We start from the raw sequence: 14,658 nt of genomic DNA, 5'->3' as shown, positions 1-14,658 counted from the left end.
GTTGGCTTTGGCGACCTGCTGTATTTTTCCTCTCGATTGCCCGAGGTGACCACCTTGGCTTTTGTCAAGAGAGTTGTAAGTAGGGTGTAAGATCACCTACGGCCACATCACCCTGAATGCGCTTGATCTCGTCTGATCTTGGATGCTAAGCAGGGTCAGGCCTGGTTTGTACCTGGATGGGAGACCGCCTGGGAATACCAGGTGCCGTAGGCTTTTTTCCATTATGTTGTTGGCTTTGGCGACCTGTTGTATTTTTCCTCTTGATTGCCCGAGGTGACTACCTTGGCTTTTGTCAAGAGAGTTGTAAGTAGGGTGCAAGATCGCCTACGGCCACATCACCCTTAATGCGCTCGATCTTGTCTGATCTCGGATGTTAAGCAGGGTCGGGCCTGGTTAGTACCTGGATGGGAGACCGCCTGGGAATACCAGGTGCCGTAGGCTTTTTTCGATTATGTTGTTGGCTTTGGAGACCTGCTGTATTTTTCCTCTCCATAGCCCGAGGTGACCACCTTGGCTTTTGTCAAGTGAGTTGTAAGTAGGGTGCTAAATCGCCTACAGCCACATCACCCTGAATGCGCTCCATCTCGTCTGATCTCGGATGCTAAGCAGGGTCGGGCCTGGTTAGTACCTGGATGGGAGACCGCCTGGGAATACCAGGTGCCGTAAGCTTTTTTCCATTATGTTGTTGGCTTTGGCGACCTGCTGTATTTTTCCTCTCGATTGCCCGAGGTGACCACCTTGGCTTTTGTCAAGAGAGTTGTAAGTAGGATGCAAGAACGCCTACAGCCACATCACCCTGAATGCACTCGATCGCGTCTGATCTCGGATGCTAAGCAGGGTCGGGCCTGGTTAGTACCTGGATGGGAGACCGCCTGGGAATACCAGGTGCCGTAGGCTTTTTTCCATTATGTTGTTGGCTTTGGCGACCTGCTGTATTTTTCCTCTCGATTGCCCGAGGTGACCACCTTGGCTTTTGTCAAGAGAGTTGTAAGTAGGGTGCAAGATCGCCTACGGCCACATCACCCTGAATGCGCTCGATCTCGTCTGATCTCGGATGCTAAGCAGGGTCGGGCCTGGTTAGTACCTGGATGGGAGACCGCCTGGGAATACCATGTGCCGTAGGCTTTTTTCCATTATGTTGTTGGCTTTGGCGACCTGCTGTATTTTTCCTCTTGATTGCCCGAGGTGACCACCTTGGCTTTTGTCAAGAGAGTTGTAAGTAGGGTGCAAGATCGCCTACGGCCACATCACCCAGAATGCGCTCGCTCTCGTCTGATCTCGGATGCTAAGCATGGTCGGGCCTGGTTAGTACCTGGATGGGAAACCGCCTGGGAATACCAGGTGCCGTAGGCTTTTTTCCATTATGTTGTTGGCTTTGGCGACCTGCTGTATTTTTCCTCTCGATTGCCCGAGGTGACCACCTTGGCTTTTGTCTAGAGAGTTGTAAGTAGGGTGCAAGATCACCTACGGCCACATCACCCTGAATGCGCTCGATCTCGTCTGATCTCGGATGCTAAGCAGGGTCGGGCCTGGTTAGTACCTGGATGGGAGACCGCCTGGGAATACCAGGTGCCGTAGGCTTTTTTCCATTATGTTGTTGGCTTTGGCGACCTGCTGTATTTTTCCTCTCGATTGCCCGAGGTGACCACCTTGGCTTTTGTCAAGAGAGTTGTAAGTAGGGTGCAAGATCGCCTACGGCCACATCACCCTGAATGCGCTCGATCTCGTCTGATCTCTGATGCTAAGCAGGATCGGGCCTGGTTAGTACCTGGATGGGAGACCGCCTGGGAATACCAGGTGCCGTAGGCTTTTTTCCATTATGTTGTTGGCTTTGGCGACCTGCTGTATTTTTCCTCTCGATTGCCCGAGGTGACCACCTTGGCTTTTGTCAAGAGAGTTGTAAGTAGGGTGCAAGATCGCCTACGGCCACATCACCCTGAATGCGCTCGATCTCGTCTGATCTCGGATGCTAAGCAGGGTCGGGCCTGGTTAGTACCTGGATGGGAGACCGCCTGGGAATACCAGGTGCCGTAGGCTTTTTTCCATTATGTTGTTGGCTTTGGCGACCTGCTGTATTTTTCCTCTCGATTGCCCGAGGTGACCACCTTGGCTTTTGTCAAGTGAGTTGTAAGTAGGGTGCAAAATCGCCTACAGCCACATCACCCTGAATGCGCTCCATCTCGTCTGATCTCGGATGCTAAGCAGGGTCGGGCCTGGTTAGTACCTGGATGGGAGACCGCCTGGGAATACCAGGTGCCGTAAGCTTTTTTCCATTATGTTGTTGGCTTTGGCGACCTGCTGTATTTTTCCTCTCGATTGCCCGAGGTGACCACCTAGGCTTTTGTCAAGAGAGTTGTAAGTAGGATGCAAGAACGCCTACAGCCACATCACCCTGAATGCACTCGATCGCGTCTGATCTCGGATGCTAAGCAGGGTCGGGCCTGGTTAGTACCTGGATGGGAGACCGCCTGGGAATACCAGGTGCCGTAGGGTTTTTTCCATTATGTTGTTGGCTTTGGCGACCTGCTGTATTTTTCCTCTCTATTGCCCGAGGTGACCACCTTGGCTTTTGTCAAGAGAGTTGTAAGTAGGGTGCAAGATTGCCTACGGCCACATCACCCTGAATGCGCTCGATCTCGTCTGATCTCGGATGCTAAGCAGGGTCGGGCCTGGTTAGTACCTGGATGGGAGACCGCCTGGGAATACCAGGTGCCGTAGGCTTTTTTCCATTATGTTGTTGGCTTTGGCGACCTGCTGTATTTTTCCTCTCGATTGCCCGAGGTGACCACCTTGGCTTTTGTCAAGAGAGTTGTAAGTAGGGTGCTAGATCGCCGACGGCCACATCACCCTGAATGCGCTCGATCTCGTCTGATCTCGGATGCTAAGCAGGGTCGCGCCTGGTTAGTACCTGGATGGGAGACCGCCTGGGAATACCAGGTGCCGTAGGCTTTTTTTTATTATGTTGTTGGCTTTAGCGACCTGCTGTATTTTTCCTCTCGATTGCCCGAGGTGACCACCTTGGCTTTTGTCAAGAGAGTTGTAAGTAGGGTGCAAGATCGCCTACGGCCACATCACCCTAAATGCGCTCGATCTCGTCTGATCTCGGATGCTAAGCCGGGTCGGGCCTGGTTAGTACCTGGATCGGAGACCGCCTTGGAATACCAGGTGCCGTAGCCTTTTTTCCATTATGTTGTTGGCTTTGGCGACCTGCTGTATTTTTCCTCTCGATTGCCCGAGGTGACCACCTTGGCTTTTGTCAAGAGAGTTGTAAGTAGGGTGCAGGATTGCCTACGGCAACATCACCCTGTATGCACTCAATCTCATCTGATTTCGGATGCTAAGCAGGGTCGGGCCTGGATGGGAGACCGCCTGGGAATACCGGGCGCCGCAGGCCTTTTTCCATTATGTTGTTGGCTTTGGCGACCTGCTGTATTTTTCTTCTCGATTGCCCGAGGTGACCACCTTGGCTTTTGTCAAGAGAGTTGTAAGTAGGGTGCAAGATTGCCTACGGCCACATCACCCTGAATGCGCTCGATCTCGTCTGATCTCGGACGCTAAGCAAGGTCGGGCCTGGTTAGTACCTGGATGGGAGACCCCCTGGGAATACCAGGTGCCGTAGGCTTTTTTCCATTATGTTGTTGGCTTTGGCGACCTGCTGTATTTTTCCTCTCAATTGCCCGAGGTGACCACCTTGGCTTTTGTCAAGAGAGTTGTAAGTAGGGTGCAAGGTCGCCTACAGCCACATCACCCTGAATGCGCTCGATCTCGTCTGATCTCGGATGCTAAGCAGGTTCGGGCCTGGTTAGTACCTGGATGGGAGACCGCCTGGGAATACCAGGTGCCGTAGGCTTTTTTCCATTACGTTGTTGGCTTTGGCGACCTGCTTTATTTTTCCTCTCGATTGCCCGAGGTGACCACCTTGGCTTTTGTCAAGAGAGTTGTAAGTAGGGTGCAAGCTCGCCTACGGCCACATCTCCCTGAATGCGCTCGATCTCGTCTGATCTCGGATGCTAAGCAGGGTCGGGCCTGGTTAGTACCTGGATGGGAGACCGCCTGGGAATACCAGGTGCCGTAGGCTTTTTTCCATTATGTTGTTGGCTTTGGCGACCTGTTGTATTTTTCCTCTTGATTGCCCGAGGTGACCACCTTGGCTTTTGTCAAGAGAGTTGTAAGTAGGGTGCAAGCTCACCTACGGCCACATCACCCTGAATGCGCTCGATCTCGTCTGATCTCGGATGTTAAGCAGGGTCGGGCCTGGTTAGTACCTGGATGGGAGACCGCCTGGGAATACCAGGTGCCGTAGGCTTTTTTCCATTATGTTGTTGGCTTTGGCGACCTGCTGTATTTTTCCTCTCCATAGCCCGAGGTGACCACCTTGGCTTTTGTCAAGAGAGTTGTAAGTAGGGTGCAAGATAGCCTACAGCCACATCACCCTGAATGCGCTCGATCTCGTCTGATCTCGGATGCTAAGCAGGGTCGGGCCTGGTTAGTACCTGGATGGGAGACGGCCTGGGAATACCAGGTGCCGTAGCCTTTTTTCCATTATGTTGTTGGCTTTGGCGACCTGCTGTATTTTTCCTCTCGATTGCCCGAGGTGACCACCTTGGCTTTTGTCAAGAGAGTTGTAAGTAGGGTGCAAGATTGCCTACGGCTACATCACCCTGTATGCGCTCGATCTCATCTGATCTCGGATGCTAAGCAGGGTCGGGCCTGGTTAGTACCTGGATGGGAGACCGCCTGGGAATACCGGGTGCCGCAGGCTTTTTTCCATTATGTTGTTGGCTTTGGCGACCTGCTGTATTTTTCCTCTCGATTTCCCGAGGTGACCACCTTGGCTTTTGTCAAGAGAGTTGTAAGTAGGGTGCAAGATTGCCTACGGCCACATCACCCTGAATGCGCTCGATTTCGTCTGATCTCGGACGCTAAGCAGGGTCGGGCCTGGTTAGTACCTGGATGGGAGACCGCCTGGGAATACCAGGTGCCGTAGGCTTTTTTCCATTATGTTGTTGGCTTTGGCGACCTGCTGTATTTTTCCTCTCAATTGCCCGAGGTGACCACCTTGGCTTTTGTCAAGAGAGTTGTAAGTAGGGTGCAAGATCGCCTACAGCCACATCACCCTGAATGCGCTCGATCTCGTCTGATCTCGGATGCTAAGCAGGGTCGGGCCTGGTTAGTACCTGGATGGGAGATCGCCTGGGAATACCAGGTGCCTTAGGCTTTTTTCCATTATATTGTTGGCTTTGGCGACCTGCTGTATTTTTCCTCTCGATTGCCCGAGGTGACCACCTTGGCTTTTGTCAAGAGAGTTGTAAGTAGGGTGCAAGATCGCCAACGGCCACATCACCCTGAATGCGCTTGATCTCGTCTGATCTCGGATGATAAGCAGGGTCGGGCCTGGTTAGTACCTGGATGGGAGACCGCCTGGGAATACCAGGTGCCGTAGGCTTTTTTCCATTATGTTGTTGGCTTTGGCGACCTGCTGTATTTTTCCTCTCGATTGCCCGAGGTGACCACCTTGGCTTTTGTCAAGAGAGTTGTAAGTATGGTGCAAGATCGCCTTCGGCCACATCACCCTGAATGCGCTCAATCTCGTCTGATCTTGGATGCTAAGCAGGGTCGGGCCTGGTTAGTACCTGGATGGGAGACCGCCTGGGAATACCATGTGCCGTTGGCTTTTTTCCATTATGTTGTTGGCTTTGGCGACCTGCTGTATTTTTCCTCTTGATTGCCCGAGGTGACCACCTTGGCTTTTGTCAAGAGAGTTGTAAGTAGGGTGCAAGATTGCCTATGGCCACATCACCCTGAATGCGCTTGATCTCTTCTGATCTCGGATGCTAAGCAGGGTCGGGCCTGGTTAGTACCTGGATGGGAGACCGCCTGCGAATACCAGGTGCCGTAGGCTTTTTTCCATTATGTTGTTGGCTTTGGCGACCTGCTGTATTTATCCTCTCTATTACCCGAGGTGACCACCTTGGCTTTTGTCAAGAGAGTTGTAAGTAGGGTGCAAAGATCGCCTACGGCCACATCAACCTGAATGCGCTCGATCTCGTCTGATCTTGGATGCTAAGCAGGGTCGCGCCTGGTTAGTACCTGGATGGGAGACCGCCTGGGAATACCAGGTGCCGTAGGCTTTTTTCCATTATGTTGTTGGCTTTGGCGACCTGCTGTATTTTTCCTCTCGATTGCCCGAGGTGACCACCTTGGCTTTTGTCAAGAGAGTTGTAAGTAGGGTGCCAGATCGCCTTCGGCCACATCATCCTGAATGCGCTCGATCTCGTCTGATCTCGGATGCTAAGCAGGGTCGGGCCTGGTTAGTACCTGGATGGGAGACCGCCTGGGAATACCAGGTGCCGTAGGCTTTTTTCCATTATGTTGTTGGCTTTGGCGACCTGCTGTATTTTTCCTCTCGATTGCCCGAGGTGACCACCTTGGCTTTTGTCAAGAGAGTTGTAAGTAGCGTGCAAGATCGCCTACGGCCACATCACCCTGAATGCGCTTGATCTCGTCTGATCTCGGATGCTAAGCAGGGTCGGGCCTGGTTAGTACCTGGATGGCAGACCGCCTGGGAATACCAGGTGCCGTAGGCTTTTTTCCATTATGTTGTTGGCTTTGGCGACCTGCTGTATTTTTCCTCTCGATTGCCTGAGGTGACCACCTTGGCTTTTGTCAAGAGAATTGTAAGTAGGGTTCAAAATCGCCTACAGCCGCATCACTCTGAATGCGCTCGATCTCGTCTGATCTCGGATGCTAAGCAGGGTCGGGCCTGGTTAGTACCTGGACGGGAGACCGCCTGGGAATACCAGGTGCCGTAGGCTTTTTTCCATTATGTTGTTGGCTTTGGCGACCTGCTGTATTTTTCCTCTCGATTACCCGAGGTGACCACTTTGGCTTTTGTCAAGAGAGTTGTAAGTAGGGTGCAAGATTGCCTACGGCCACATCACCCTGAATGCGCTCAATCTCGTCTGATCTTGGATGCTAAGCAGGGTCGGGCCTGGTTAGTACCTGGATGGGAGACCAGCTGGGAATACCAGGTGCCGTAGGCTTTTTTCCATTATGTTGTTGGCTTTGGCGACCTGCTGTATTTTTCCTCTCGATTGCCCGAGGTGACCACTTTGGCTTTTGTCAAGAGAGTTGTAAGTAGGGTGCAAGATTGCCTACGGCCACATCACCCTGAATGCGCTCGATCTCGTCTGATCTCGGATGCTAAGCAGGGTCGGGCCTGGTTAGTACCTGGATGGGAGACCGCCTGGGAATACCAGGTGCCATAGGCTTTTTTCCATTATGTTGTTGGCTTTGGCGACCTGCTGTATTTTTCCTCTCGATTGCCCGAGGTTACCACCTTGGCTGTTGTCAAGAGAGTTGTAAGTAGGGTTCAAAATCGCCTACAGCCGCATCACCCTGAATGTGCTTGATCTCGGATGATAAGCAGGGTCGGGCCTGGTTAGTACCTGGATGGGAGACCGCCTGGGAATACCAGGTGCCGTAGGCTTTTTTCCATTATGTTGTTGGCTTTGGCGACCTGCTGTATTTTTCCTCTCGATTGCCCGAGGTGACCACCTTGGCTTTTGTCAAGAGAGTTGTAAGTAGAGTGCAAGATCGCCTACAGCCACATCACCCTGAATGCGCTCGATCTCGTCTGATCTCGAATGCTAAGCAGGGTCGGGCCTGGTTATTACCTGGATGGGAGACCGCCTGGGAATACCAGGTACCGTAGGCTTTTTTCCATTATGTTGTTGGCTTTGGCGACCTGCTGTATTTTTCCTCTCGATTGCCCGAGGTTACCACCTTGGCTTTTGTCAAGAGAGTTGTAAGTAGGGTGCAAGATCGCCAACGGCCACATCACCCTGAATGCGCTTGATCTCGTCTGATCTCGGATGATAAGCAGGGTCGGGCCTGGTTAGTACCTGGATGGGAGACCGCCTGGGAATACCAGGTGCCGTAGGCTTTTTTCCATTATGTTGTTGGCTTTGGCGACCTGCTGTATTTTTCCTCTCGATTGCCCGAGGTGACCACCTTGGCTTTTGTCAAGAGAGTTGTAAGTATGGTGCAAGATCGCCTTCGGCCACATCACCCTGAATGCGCTTGATCTCGTCTGATCTCGGATGCTAAGCAGGGTCGACCCAGGTTAGTACCTGGATGGGAGACCGCCTGGGAATACCAGGTGCCGTAGGCTTTTTTCCATTATGTTGTTGGCTTTGGCGACCTGCAGTATTTTTCCTCTCGATTGCCCGAGGTGACCACCTTGGCTTTTGTCAAGAGAGTTGTAAGTAGGGTGCAAGATCGCCTGCGGCTGCATCACCCTGAATGCGCTCGATCTCGTCTGATCTCGGATGCTAAGCAGGGTCAGGCCTGGTTAGTACCTGGATCGGAGACCGCCTGGGAATACCACGTGCCATAGGCTTTTTTCCATTATGTTGTTGGCTTTGGCGACCTGCTGTATTTTTCCTCTCGATTGCCCGAGGTGACCACCTTGGCTTTTGTCAAGAGAGTTGTAAGTAGGGTGCAAGATCGACTATGGCCACATCACCCTGAATGCGCTCGATCTCGTCTGATCTCGGATGCTAAGCAGGGTCGGGCCTGGTTAGTACCTGGATGGGAGACCGCCTGGGAATACCAGGTGCCGTAGGCTTTTTTCCATTATGTTGTTGGCTTTGGCGACCTGCTGTATTTTTCCTCTCGATTGCCCGAGGTGACCACCTTGGCTTTTGTCAAGAGAGTTATAAGTAGGGTGCAAGATCGCTTACGGCCATATCACCCTGAATGCGCTCGATCTCGTCTGATCTCGGATGCTAAGCAGGGTCGGGCCTGGTTAGTACCTGGATGGGAGACCGCCTGGGAATACCAGGTGCCGTAGGCTTTTTTCCATTATGTTGTTGGCTTTGGCGACCTGCTGTATTTTTCCTCTCGATTGCCCGAGGTGACCACCTTGGCTTTTGTCAAGAGAGTTGTAAGTAGGGTGCAAGATCGCCTACAGCCACATCACCCTGAATGTGCTCGATCTTGTCTGATCTCGGATGCTAAGCAGGGTCGGGCCTGGTTAGTACCTGGATGGGAGACCGCCTGGGAATACCAGGTGCCGTAGGCTTTTTTCCATTATGTTGTTGGCTTTGGCGACCTGCTGTATTTTTCCTATCGATTGCCCGAGGTGACCACCTTGGCTTTTGTCAAGAGAGTTGTAAGTAGGGTGCAAGATCGCCTGCGGCTGCATCACCCTGAATGCGCTCGATCTCATCTGATCTCGGATGCTAAGCAGGGTCGGGCCTGGTTAGAACCTGGATGGGAGACCGCCTGGGAATACCAGGTGCCATAGGCTCTTTTCCATTATGTTGTTGGCTTTGGCGACCTGCTGTATTTTTCCTCTCGATTGCCCGAGGTGACCACCTTGGCTTTTGTCAAGAGAGTTGTAAGTAGGGTGCAAGATCGCCTACGGCCATATCACCCTGAATGCGCTCGATCTCGTCTGATCTCGGATGCTAAGCAGGGTCGGGCCTGGTTAGTACCTGGATGGGAGACCGCCTGGGAATACCAGGTGCCGTAGGCTTTTTTCCATTATGTTGTTGGCTTTGGCGACCTGCTGTATTTTTCCTCTCGATTGCCCGAGGTGACCACCTTGGCTTTTGTCAAGAGAGTTGTAAGTAGGGTGTAAGTTCGCCTACGGCCACATCACCCTGAATGCGCTCGATCTCGTCTGATCTTGGATGCTAAGCAGGGTCGGGCCTGGTTAGTACCTGGATGGGAGACCGCCTGGGAATACCAGGTGCCGTAGGCTTTTTTCCATTATGTTGTTGGCTTTGGCGACCTGCTGTATTTTTCCTCTCGATTGCCCGAGGTGACCACCTTGGCTTTTGTCAAGAGAGTTGTAAGTAGGGTGGAAGATCACCTACAGCCTCATCACACTGAATGCGCTCGATCTCGGCTGATCTCGGATGCTAAGCAGGGTCGGGCGTGGTTAGTACCTGGATGGGAGACCGCCTGGGAATAACAGGTGCCGTATGCTTTTTTCCATTATGTTGTTGGCTTTGGCGACCTGCTGTATTTTTCCTCTTGGTTGCCCGAGGTGACCACCTTGGCTTTTGTCAAGAGAGTTGTAAGTAGGGTGCAAGATCGCCTACGGTCACATCACACTGAATGTGCTCGATCTCGTCTGATTTCGGATGCTAAGCAGGGTCGGGCCTGGTTAGTACCTGGATGGGAGACCGCCTGGGAATTCCAGGTGCCGTAGGCTTTTTTCCATTATGTTGTTGGCTTTGGCGACCTGCTGTATTTTTCCTCTCGATTGCCCGAGGTGACCACCTTGGCTTTTGTCAAGAGAGTTGTAAGTAGGGTGCAAGATTGCCTATGGCCACATCACCATGAATGCGCTTGATCTCGTCTGATCTCGGATGCTAAGCAGGGTCGGGCCTGGTTAGTACCTGGATGGGAGACCGCCTGGGAATGCCATGTGCCGTAGGCTTTTTTCCATTATGTTGTTGGCTTTGGTGACCTGCTGTATTTTTCCTCTCGCTTGCCCGAGGTGGCCACCTTGGCTTTTGTCAAGAGAGTTGTAAGTAGGGTGCAAGATCGCCTACGGCCACATCACCCTGCATGCGCTCGATCTCGTCTGATCTCGGATGCTAAGCAGGGTCGTGCCTGGTTAGTACCTGGATGGGAGACCGCCTGGGAATACCAGGTGCCATAGGGTTTTTTCCATTATGTTGTTGGCTTTGGCGACCTGCTGTATTTTTCCTCTCGATTGCCCGTGGTGACCACCTTGGCTTTTGTCAAGAGAGTTGTAAGTAGGGTGCAAGATCGCCTACGGCCACATCACCTGAATTTGCTTTATCTCGTCTGATCTCGGATGCTAAGCAGGGTCGGGCCTGGTTAGTACCTAGATGGGAGACCGCCTGGGAATACCAGGTGCCGTAGCCTTTTTTCCATTATGTTGTTGGCTTTGGCGACCTGCTGTATTTTTCCTCTCGATTGCCCGAGGTGACCACCTTGGCTTTTGTCAAGAGAGTTGTAAGTAGGGTGCAAGACCGCCTACGACCACATCACCCTGAATGTGCTCAATCTTGTCTGATCTCGGATGCTAAGCAGGGTCGGGCCTGGTTAGTACCTGGATGGGAGACCGCCTGGGAATACCAGGTGCCGTAGGCTTTTTTCCATTATGTTGTTGGTTTTGGCGACCTGCTGTATTTTTCCTCTCGATTGCCCGAGGTGACCACCTTGGCTTTTGTCAAGAGAGTTCTAAGTAGGGTGCAAGATCGCCTATGGCCACATCACCCTGAATGCGCTTGATCTCGTCTGATCTCGGATGCTAAGCAGGGTCGGGCCTGCTTAGTACCCGGATGGGAGACCTCCTGGGAATACCGGGTGCCGTAGGCTTTTTTCCGTTATGTTGTTGGCTTTGGCGACCTGCTGTATTTTTCCTCTCGATTGCCCAAAGGTGACCACCTTGGCTTTTGTCAAGAGAGTTGTAAGTAGGGTGCAAGATCGCCTACGGCCACATCACCCTGAATTTGCTCGATCTCATCTGATCTCGGATGCTAAGCACGGTCGGGCCTGGTTAGTACCTAGATGGGAGACCGCCTGGGAATACCAGGTGCCGTAGGCTTTTTTCCATTATGTTGTTGGCTTTGACGACCTGCTATATTTTTCCTCTCGATTGCCCGAGGTGACCACCTTGGCTTTTGTCAAGAGAGTTGTAAGTAGGGTGCAAGATCGCCTACTGCCATATCACCCTGAATGCGCTCGATCTCGTCTGATCTCGGATGCTAAGCAGGGTTGGGCCTGGTTAGTACCTGGATGGGAGACCGCCTGGGAATACCAGGTGCCGTAGGGTTTTTTTTTGTTTTCAAAAGGGGTTTTATTAAAGTTATTAACAGAAATACAAAGTCAGCAAAAAGAATCATATTTCAACATTGGCCTAAAATGTTGGAAGACCAGGTTACCAAAAGGTAATAAACACATAACAGAACCTTGCAGGACCAATCATAGATAAATGATATACTGTATGGGTCTTAAATTCCAACCATCAATCATAATAGTAACGAGAATGACAAGTTAAACGAGCTGACCATCATATCCCAATTATGAAGAAAGATCATGACAGGGAGAAGGGGGAGGGAGAGCAGAGAGAAACAAAGGAAAAAGAGGAGAAAAAGCAAACAGAAAAGAGAGGCAAAAGGAAAAACCTAAGGTGCGATCACTACTGTAAACGAAACAGGAACCATGGGGTCCATTTAAGGTCATAGATGTGTTCAGTGTCATGTAGAGTGTGAAAGATCTTCTCAGACAGCATTACCTGATCAATACGAGTGAGAACCTGTGCTAAAGGTATAGACGGGGACTTCCAGTGAAGAGCAATAGTCCACAGTACAGCAACACAGATAGAGTGCACTAGTCTTATAAAATGTTTAGGGGTGTCGGGGGGGTCTGGAATAGAAGGCAGTGGTGATAAGAGAGGGACATTGTTCGGCCCGCGAACCCATCCACCAGCCTTAAGACCTCTTGCCAGACAGGGCGAATTAAGTCACAATCCCAAAAAATGTGTACAAAGGTGCCGGGATGATTGCACCCTCTAAAACAGTTGGGGGATGTGAGGGGATAAATCTGGTGCAAACGTACCGGGGTGTAGTACCACCTAGTGAGAACCTTGATGGCCGTCTCCCTAACAGTCAGGGATCTGGTGCATTTGCGCATGTTGTTCCAACCTTCTTCCCAATCCACCACTCCCGTCTCCAGAGCCAACTCCTCCTCCCAGCGAGCTCTATATCGAAGGGATTGGCACTCCGAATGTCCCTCAAGGGCCCTATATATCAGAGAGATCAATCCCTTTTGGCGTGGGAAATTGAAACACACGTCCTCAAAGACAGTGAGCTGTGCCCGAGGGTGGAGTCCGTACCGGGAGAGGAAGAAGTGGCAGATCTGCAAGTATCTATAGCATTCAGAGTCCGGGAGTTGGTGCTGGGCCTGCAGAGTCGAAAATTGAACAAAGCCAGAGCCCATCACAAAGTCCTTCAACTGGGTAAGCCCACAACGGACCCAAGTGTCAAAAGATTCAGGATGGAGATAAGCCGGGGGGAACCTAGGGTCACCCAGGAAGGAGGCCCTAAAGAGCGCCCCAGGGTGATGTCGTATCTCTGCTTGAAGCGGTGCCACAGTTGGAGGCAATCTGCCACTATAGTATTGCGCGTGGTTAGAGTCAGGAGGGGATGATTAGTTGACCACATAAGGCCGGGGAGATAGAATGGAGTGATCGAGTCACCCTCAAACCTCACCCAGGGAACTTTAGAATTAGGGATCGACCACTGTGCCTGCTGAGTAAATCTACAGGCAAGGTAGTACAACCAAATCTGAGGTACCCCCAGACCACCATTTTTCATAGATCTATAGAGTACCCCTCTCGCAAATCTGGGAGGTCTACTGTTCCAAATAAACCTATTGAAATGAGACTGAAGGTCAAGGAGAAAGCTCTTGGGGAGCTTAACCGGTAGAGAGCGAAATAGATATATCAACCTGGGTAGGATGACCATTTTGAGGGCAGTGATTCGACCTATAAAGGGGATACGTAAAGAGAGCCAACTTCTTAGGGTGTTTTTAAGTTTGCTAATCAGTGGGGGATAATTGACCCCAAAGAGGTCCCCGAAATTCCCGGGAAGACCAACCCCCAGATAAGAAATGTGGGTGGAGGCCCAAGTAAATGAGTAGTTTTGTTTAATAAGGGCCAAATCATTGGGTGTAAAGCCTATAGGGAGGGCTACAGATTTAGACACATTAATGGACAGGCCAGAGATTTTCGCAAAATGAGACAGAGTCAAGAAAAGATTGGGGAGAGAGACATGAGGGTTAGTAATAAACATCAAAACATCATCTGCATACATGCAAAATTTATACGTTTCGGACCCCTTAGTGTAACCAGTAATATCAGGATGTCTAAGGAGAGCAATTGCGAGGGGCTCCAGGGCTAGGGCAAAGATTAAAGGGGAAAGGGGACACCCCTGTCTAGTGCCCTTGCCTATGGGGAAGAATTCTGAGTTACAGCCGGGCAACCTAATGCGAGTCATAGGGTTATTATAGAGGGCTTGGAATCCTGCTAGAAAGCTACCCTGAAAGCCCATGAGGGGCAAAAGTGTGTCTAAATAGTTCCATGTAACACTATCAAATGCCTTCTGTATGTCTAAACTCAACAGGAGGAGCTTACGGGAGAATAGGTTGGCATCTTGGATAACATTGGAGGCAAGGCGTATATTGTCAGTGATAAAACGATGTGGAATAAACCCAGACTGGAAGGGGGAAATTAGAGAAGGGATAAATTTTGCTAGTCTGTCAGCTAAGATTCTGCTAAATACTTTGATATCATTATTTATTACCGAAATTGGCCTAAAGTTTTGAGGTAAATTATGATTCTTATTGGGTTTAGGGATCAGTGACATGTTAGCTAACAGCATTTCCTCTGGGAAGCTACCACCTAGTAGAATCGAGTTGAAAAGTTGCATCATTCTGGGGGCTAAAATCATGGAGAATTTTTTGTAATAGAGGGCTGAGAAGCCGTCCGGACCCGGGGCTGAACCCAACTTCAGTGACTTGAGAACCCCTAAGATTTCCAGAACAGTAAAAGGGGCATTCAACGCCTCCACTTGTGAGGAGGAGAGCGCTGGGAGAGGGATGTCCTGCAAC

The 14,658-nt window shown here is 51.1% G+C and overlaps 29 non-coding genes and 22 pseudogenes across 29 annotated transcripts; all 51 read left to right on the top strand.

The window, feature by feature from the left end:
- Window positions 1–94: 94 nt before the first annotated feature.
- Window positions 95–213, top strand: LOC143946195 (5S ribosomal RNA; annotated as a pseudogene).
- Window positions 214–322: 109 nt separating this feature from the next.
- On the top strand, window positions 323–441 carry LOC143951936 (5S ribosomal RNA). The gene has a single exon (XR_013267161.1). It is a non-coding gene; the product is annotated as a 5S ribosomal RNA (ribosomal RNA).
- A 109-nt stretch (window positions 442–550) lies between these two features.
- Window positions 551–669, top strand: LOC143946018 (5S ribosomal RNA; annotated as a pseudogene).
- A 109-nt stretch (window positions 670–778) lies between these two features.
- Window positions 779–897, top strand: LOC143951649 (5S ribosomal RNA). The gene has a single exon (XR_013266901.1). It is a non-coding gene; the product is annotated as a 5S ribosomal RNA (ribosomal RNA).
- A 109-nt stretch (window positions 898–1,006) lies between these two features.
- Window positions 1,007–1,125, top strand: LOC143951777 (5S ribosomal RNA). The gene has a single exon (XR_013267017.1). It is a non-coding gene; the product is annotated as a 5S ribosomal RNA (ribosomal RNA).
- A 109-nt stretch (window positions 1,126–1,234) lies between these two features.
- Window positions 1,235–1,353, top strand: LOC143946007 (5S ribosomal RNA; annotated as a pseudogene).
- A 109-nt stretch (window positions 1,354–1,462) lies between these two features.
- LOC143950415 (5S ribosomal RNA) lies at window positions 1,463–1,581 on the top strand. Its single transcript, XR_013265819.1, has one exon. It is a non-coding gene; the product is annotated as a 5S ribosomal RNA (ribosomal RNA).
- A 109-nt stretch (window positions 1,582–1,690) lies between these two features.
- LOC143954300 (5S ribosomal RNA) lies at window positions 1,691–1,809 on the top strand. Its single transcript, XR_013269304.1, has one exon. It is a non-coding gene; the product is annotated as a 5S ribosomal RNA (ribosomal RNA).
- A 109-nt stretch (window positions 1,810–1,918) lies between these two features.
- LOC143953121 (5S ribosomal RNA) lies at window positions 1,919–2,037 on the top strand. The gene has a single exon (XR_013268232.1). It is a non-coding gene; the product is annotated as a 5S ribosomal RNA (ribosomal RNA).
- Window positions 2,038–2,146: 109 nt separating this feature from the next.
- LOC143946017 (5S ribosomal RNA) lies at window positions 2,147–2,265 on the top strand (annotated as a pseudogene).
- Window positions 2,266–2,374: 109 nt separating this feature from the next.
- LOC143954190 (5S ribosomal RNA) lies at window positions 2,375–2,493 on the top strand. The gene has a single exon (XR_013269203.1). It is a non-coding gene; the product is annotated as a 5S ribosomal RNA (ribosomal RNA).
- Window positions 2,494–2,602: 109 nt separating this feature from the next.
- On the top strand, window positions 2,603–2,721 carry LOC143953109 (5S ribosomal RNA). Its single transcript, XR_013268221.1, has one exon. It is a non-coding gene; the product is annotated as a 5S ribosomal RNA (ribosomal RNA).
- Window positions 2,722–2,830: 109 nt separating this feature from the next.
- LOC143952364 (5S ribosomal RNA) lies at window positions 2,831–2,949 on the top strand. The gene has a single exon (XR_013267548.1). It is a non-coding gene; the product is annotated as a 5S ribosomal RNA (ribosomal RNA).
- Window positions 2,950–3,058: 109 nt separating this feature from the next.
- On the top strand, window positions 3,059–3,177 carry LOC143948139 (5S ribosomal RNA; annotated as a pseudogene).
- A 326-nt stretch (window positions 3,178–3,503) lies between these two features.
- On the top strand, window positions 3,504–3,622 carry LOC143950645 (5S ribosomal RNA). Its single transcript, XR_013265993.1, has one exon. It is a non-coding gene; the product is annotated as a 5S ribosomal RNA (ribosomal RNA).
- Window positions 3,623–3,731: 109 nt separating this feature from the next.
- LOC143954534 (5S ribosomal RNA) lies at window positions 3,732–3,850 on the top strand. The gene has a single exon (XR_013269516.1). It is a non-coding gene; the product is annotated as a 5S ribosomal RNA (ribosomal RNA).
- A 109-nt stretch (window positions 3,851–3,959) lies between these two features.
- On the top strand, window positions 3,960–4,078 carry LOC143944632 (5S ribosomal RNA). The gene has a single exon (XR_013265045.1). It is a non-coding gene; the product is annotated as a 5S ribosomal RNA (ribosomal RNA).
- A 109-nt stretch (window positions 4,079–4,187) lies between these two features.
- On the top strand, window positions 4,188–4,306 carry LOC143948301 (5S ribosomal RNA). Its single transcript, XR_013265384.1, has one exon. It is a non-coding gene; the product is annotated as a 5S ribosomal RNA (ribosomal RNA).
- A 109-nt stretch (window positions 4,307–4,415) lies between these two features.
- LOC143945776 (5S ribosomal RNA) lies at window positions 4,416–4,534 on the top strand (annotated as a pseudogene).
- A 109-nt stretch (window positions 4,535–4,643) lies between these two features.
- Window positions 4,644–4,762, top strand: LOC143952788 (5S ribosomal RNA). Its single transcript, XR_013267931.1, has one exon. It is a non-coding gene; the product is annotated as a 5S ribosomal RNA (ribosomal RNA).
- A 109-nt stretch (window positions 4,763–4,871) lies between these two features.
- LOC143950121 (5S ribosomal RNA) lies at window positions 4,872–4,990 on the top strand. The gene has a single exon (XR_013265553.1). It is a non-coding gene; the product is annotated as a 5S ribosomal RNA (ribosomal RNA).
- Window positions 4,991–5,099: 109 nt separating this feature from the next.
- Window positions 5,100–5,218, top strand: LOC143944993 (5S ribosomal RNA; annotated as a pseudogene).
- A 109-nt stretch (window positions 5,219–5,327) lies between these two features.
- On the top strand, window positions 5,328–5,446 carry LOC143953258 (5S ribosomal RNA). Its single transcript, XR_013268357.1, has one exon. It is a non-coding gene; the product is annotated as a 5S ribosomal RNA (ribosomal RNA).
- Window positions 5,447–5,555: 109 nt separating this feature from the next.
- LOC143945115 (5S ribosomal RNA) lies at window positions 5,556–5,674 on the top strand (annotated as a pseudogene).
- A 109-nt stretch (window positions 5,675–5,783) lies between these two features.
- Window positions 5,784–5,902, top strand: LOC143954852 (5S ribosomal RNA; annotated as a pseudogene).
- A 110-nt stretch (window positions 5,903–6,012) lies between these two features.
- On the top strand, window positions 6,013–6,131 carry LOC143943587 (5S ribosomal RNA; annotated as a pseudogene).
- Window positions 6,132–6,240: 109 nt separating this feature from the next.
- On the top strand, window positions 6,241–6,359 carry LOC143951986 (5S ribosomal RNA). Its single transcript, XR_013267206.1, has one exon. It is a non-coding gene; the product is annotated as a 5S ribosomal RNA (ribosomal RNA).
- A 109-nt stretch (window positions 6,360–6,468) lies between these two features.
- Window positions 6,469–6,587, top strand: LOC143952730 (5S ribosomal RNA). The gene has a single exon (XR_013267879.1). It is a non-coding gene; the product is annotated as a 5S ribosomal RNA (ribosomal RNA).
- A 109-nt stretch (window positions 6,588–6,696) lies between these two features.
- LOC143944799 (5S ribosomal RNA) lies at window positions 6,697–6,815 on the top strand (annotated as a pseudogene).
- Window positions 6,816–6,924: 109 nt separating this feature from the next.
- On the top strand, window positions 6,925–7,043 carry LOC143951609 (5S ribosomal RNA). Its single transcript, XR_013266865.1, has one exon. It is a non-coding gene; the product is annotated as a 5S ribosomal RNA (ribosomal RNA).
- A 109-nt stretch (window positions 7,044–7,152) lies between these two features.
- On the top strand, window positions 7,153–7,271 carry LOC143950994 (5S ribosomal RNA). Its single transcript, XR_013266308.1, has one exon. It is a non-coding gene; the product is annotated as a 5S ribosomal RNA (ribosomal RNA).
- Window positions 7,272–7,380: 109 nt separating this feature from the next.
- Window positions 7,381–7,489, top strand: LOC143949710 (5S ribosomal RNA; annotated as a pseudogene).
- Window positions 7,490–7,598: 109 nt separating this feature from the next.
- LOC143944023 (5S ribosomal RNA) lies at window positions 7,599–7,717 on the top strand (annotated as a pseudogene).
- A 109-nt stretch (window positions 7,718–7,826) lies between these two features.
- On the top strand, window positions 7,827–7,945 carry LOC143953257 (5S ribosomal RNA). Its single transcript, XR_013268356.1, has one exon. It is a non-coding gene; the product is annotated as a 5S ribosomal RNA (ribosomal RNA).
- Window positions 7,946–8,054: 109 nt separating this feature from the next.
- On the top strand, window positions 8,055–8,173 carry LOC143953871 (5S ribosomal RNA). Its single transcript, XR_013268913.1, has one exon. It is a non-coding gene; the product is annotated as a 5S ribosomal RNA (ribosomal RNA).
- A 109-nt stretch (window positions 8,174–8,282) lies between these two features.
- On the top strand, window positions 8,283–8,401 carry LOC143949242 (5S ribosomal RNA; annotated as a pseudogene).
- A 109-nt stretch (window positions 8,402–8,510) lies between these two features.
- LOC143951600 (5S ribosomal RNA) lies at window positions 8,511–8,629 on the top strand. The gene has a single exon (XR_013266857.1). It is a non-coding gene; the product is annotated as a 5S ribosomal RNA (ribosomal RNA).
- A 109-nt stretch (window positions 8,630–8,738) lies between these two features.
- Window positions 8,739–8,857, top strand: LOC143950276 (5S ribosomal RNA). The gene has a single exon (XR_013265693.1). It is a non-coding gene; the product is annotated as a 5S ribosomal RNA (ribosomal RNA).
- Window positions 8,858–8,966: 109 nt separating this feature from the next.
- On the top strand, window positions 8,967–9,085 carry LOC143943815 (5S ribosomal RNA; annotated as a pseudogene).
- A 109-nt stretch (window positions 9,086–9,194) lies between these two features.
- Window positions 9,195–9,313, top strand: LOC143946394 (5S ribosomal RNA; annotated as a pseudogene).
- A 109-nt stretch (window positions 9,314–9,422) lies between these two features.
- Window positions 9,423–9,541, top strand: LOC143948933 (5S ribosomal RNA). Its single transcript, XR_013265441.1, has one exon. It is a non-coding gene; the product is annotated as a 5S ribosomal RNA (ribosomal RNA).
- Window positions 9,542–9,650: 109 nt separating this feature from the next.
- Window positions 9,651–9,769, top strand: LOC143950801 (5S ribosomal RNA). Its single transcript, XR_013266134.1, has one exon. It is a non-coding gene; the product is annotated as a 5S ribosomal RNA (ribosomal RNA).
- A 109-nt stretch (window positions 9,770–9,878) lies between these two features.
- LOC143949692 (5S ribosomal RNA) lies at window positions 9,879–9,997 on the top strand (annotated as a pseudogene).
- A 109-nt stretch (window positions 9,998–10,106) lies between these two features.
- Window positions 10,107–10,225, top strand: LOC143944028 (5S ribosomal RNA; annotated as a pseudogene).
- A 109-nt stretch (window positions 10,226–10,334) lies between these two features.
- Window positions 10,335–10,453, top strand: LOC143945645 (5S ribosomal RNA; annotated as a pseudogene).
- Window positions 10,454–10,562: 109 nt separating this feature from the next.
- On the top strand, window positions 10,563–10,681 carry LOC143944017 (5S ribosomal RNA; annotated as a pseudogene).
- A 109-nt stretch (window positions 10,682–10,790) lies between these two features.
- On the top strand, window positions 10,791–10,908 carry LOC143949417 (5S ribosomal RNA; annotated as a pseudogene).
- Window positions 10,909–11,017: 109 nt separating this feature from the next.
- On the top strand, window positions 11,018–11,136 carry LOC143945908 (5S ribosomal RNA; annotated as a pseudogene).
- Window positions 11,137–11,245: 109 nt separating this feature from the next.
- On the top strand, window positions 11,246–11,364 carry LOC143954656 (5S ribosomal RNA). The gene has a single exon (XR_013269627.1). It is a non-coding gene; the product is annotated as a 5S ribosomal RNA (ribosomal RNA).
- Window positions 11,365–11,474: 110 nt separating this feature from the next.
- Window positions 11,475–11,593, top strand: LOC143953992 (5S ribosomal RNA). Its single transcript, XR_013269023.1, has one exon. It is a non-coding gene; the product is annotated as a 5S ribosomal RNA (ribosomal RNA).
- A 109-nt stretch (window positions 11,594–11,702) lies between these two features.
- Window positions 11,703–11,821, top strand: LOC143952220 (5S ribosomal RNA). The gene has a single exon (XR_013267418.1). It is a non-coding gene; the product is annotated as a 5S ribosomal RNA (ribosomal RNA).
- The last annotated feature ends 2,837 nt before the right edge of the window (window positions 11,822–14,658 follow it).

The sequence above is a fragment of the Lithobates pipiens genome, unplaced genomic scaffold (genome assembly GCF_037356315.1).
Source record: "Lithobates pipiens isolate NorthernLeopardFrog02 unplaced genomic scaffold, aLitPip1_a1.2 Scaffold_30, whole genome shotgun sequence".
NCBI classification, from domain to species: Eukaryota; Metazoa; Chordata; class Amphibia; order Anura; family Ranidae; genus Lithobates; species Lithobates pipiens.
The sequence above is the reverse complement of the archived record's forward strand: the minus strand, read 5'-3'. Positions and strand labels throughout refer to the sequence as shown.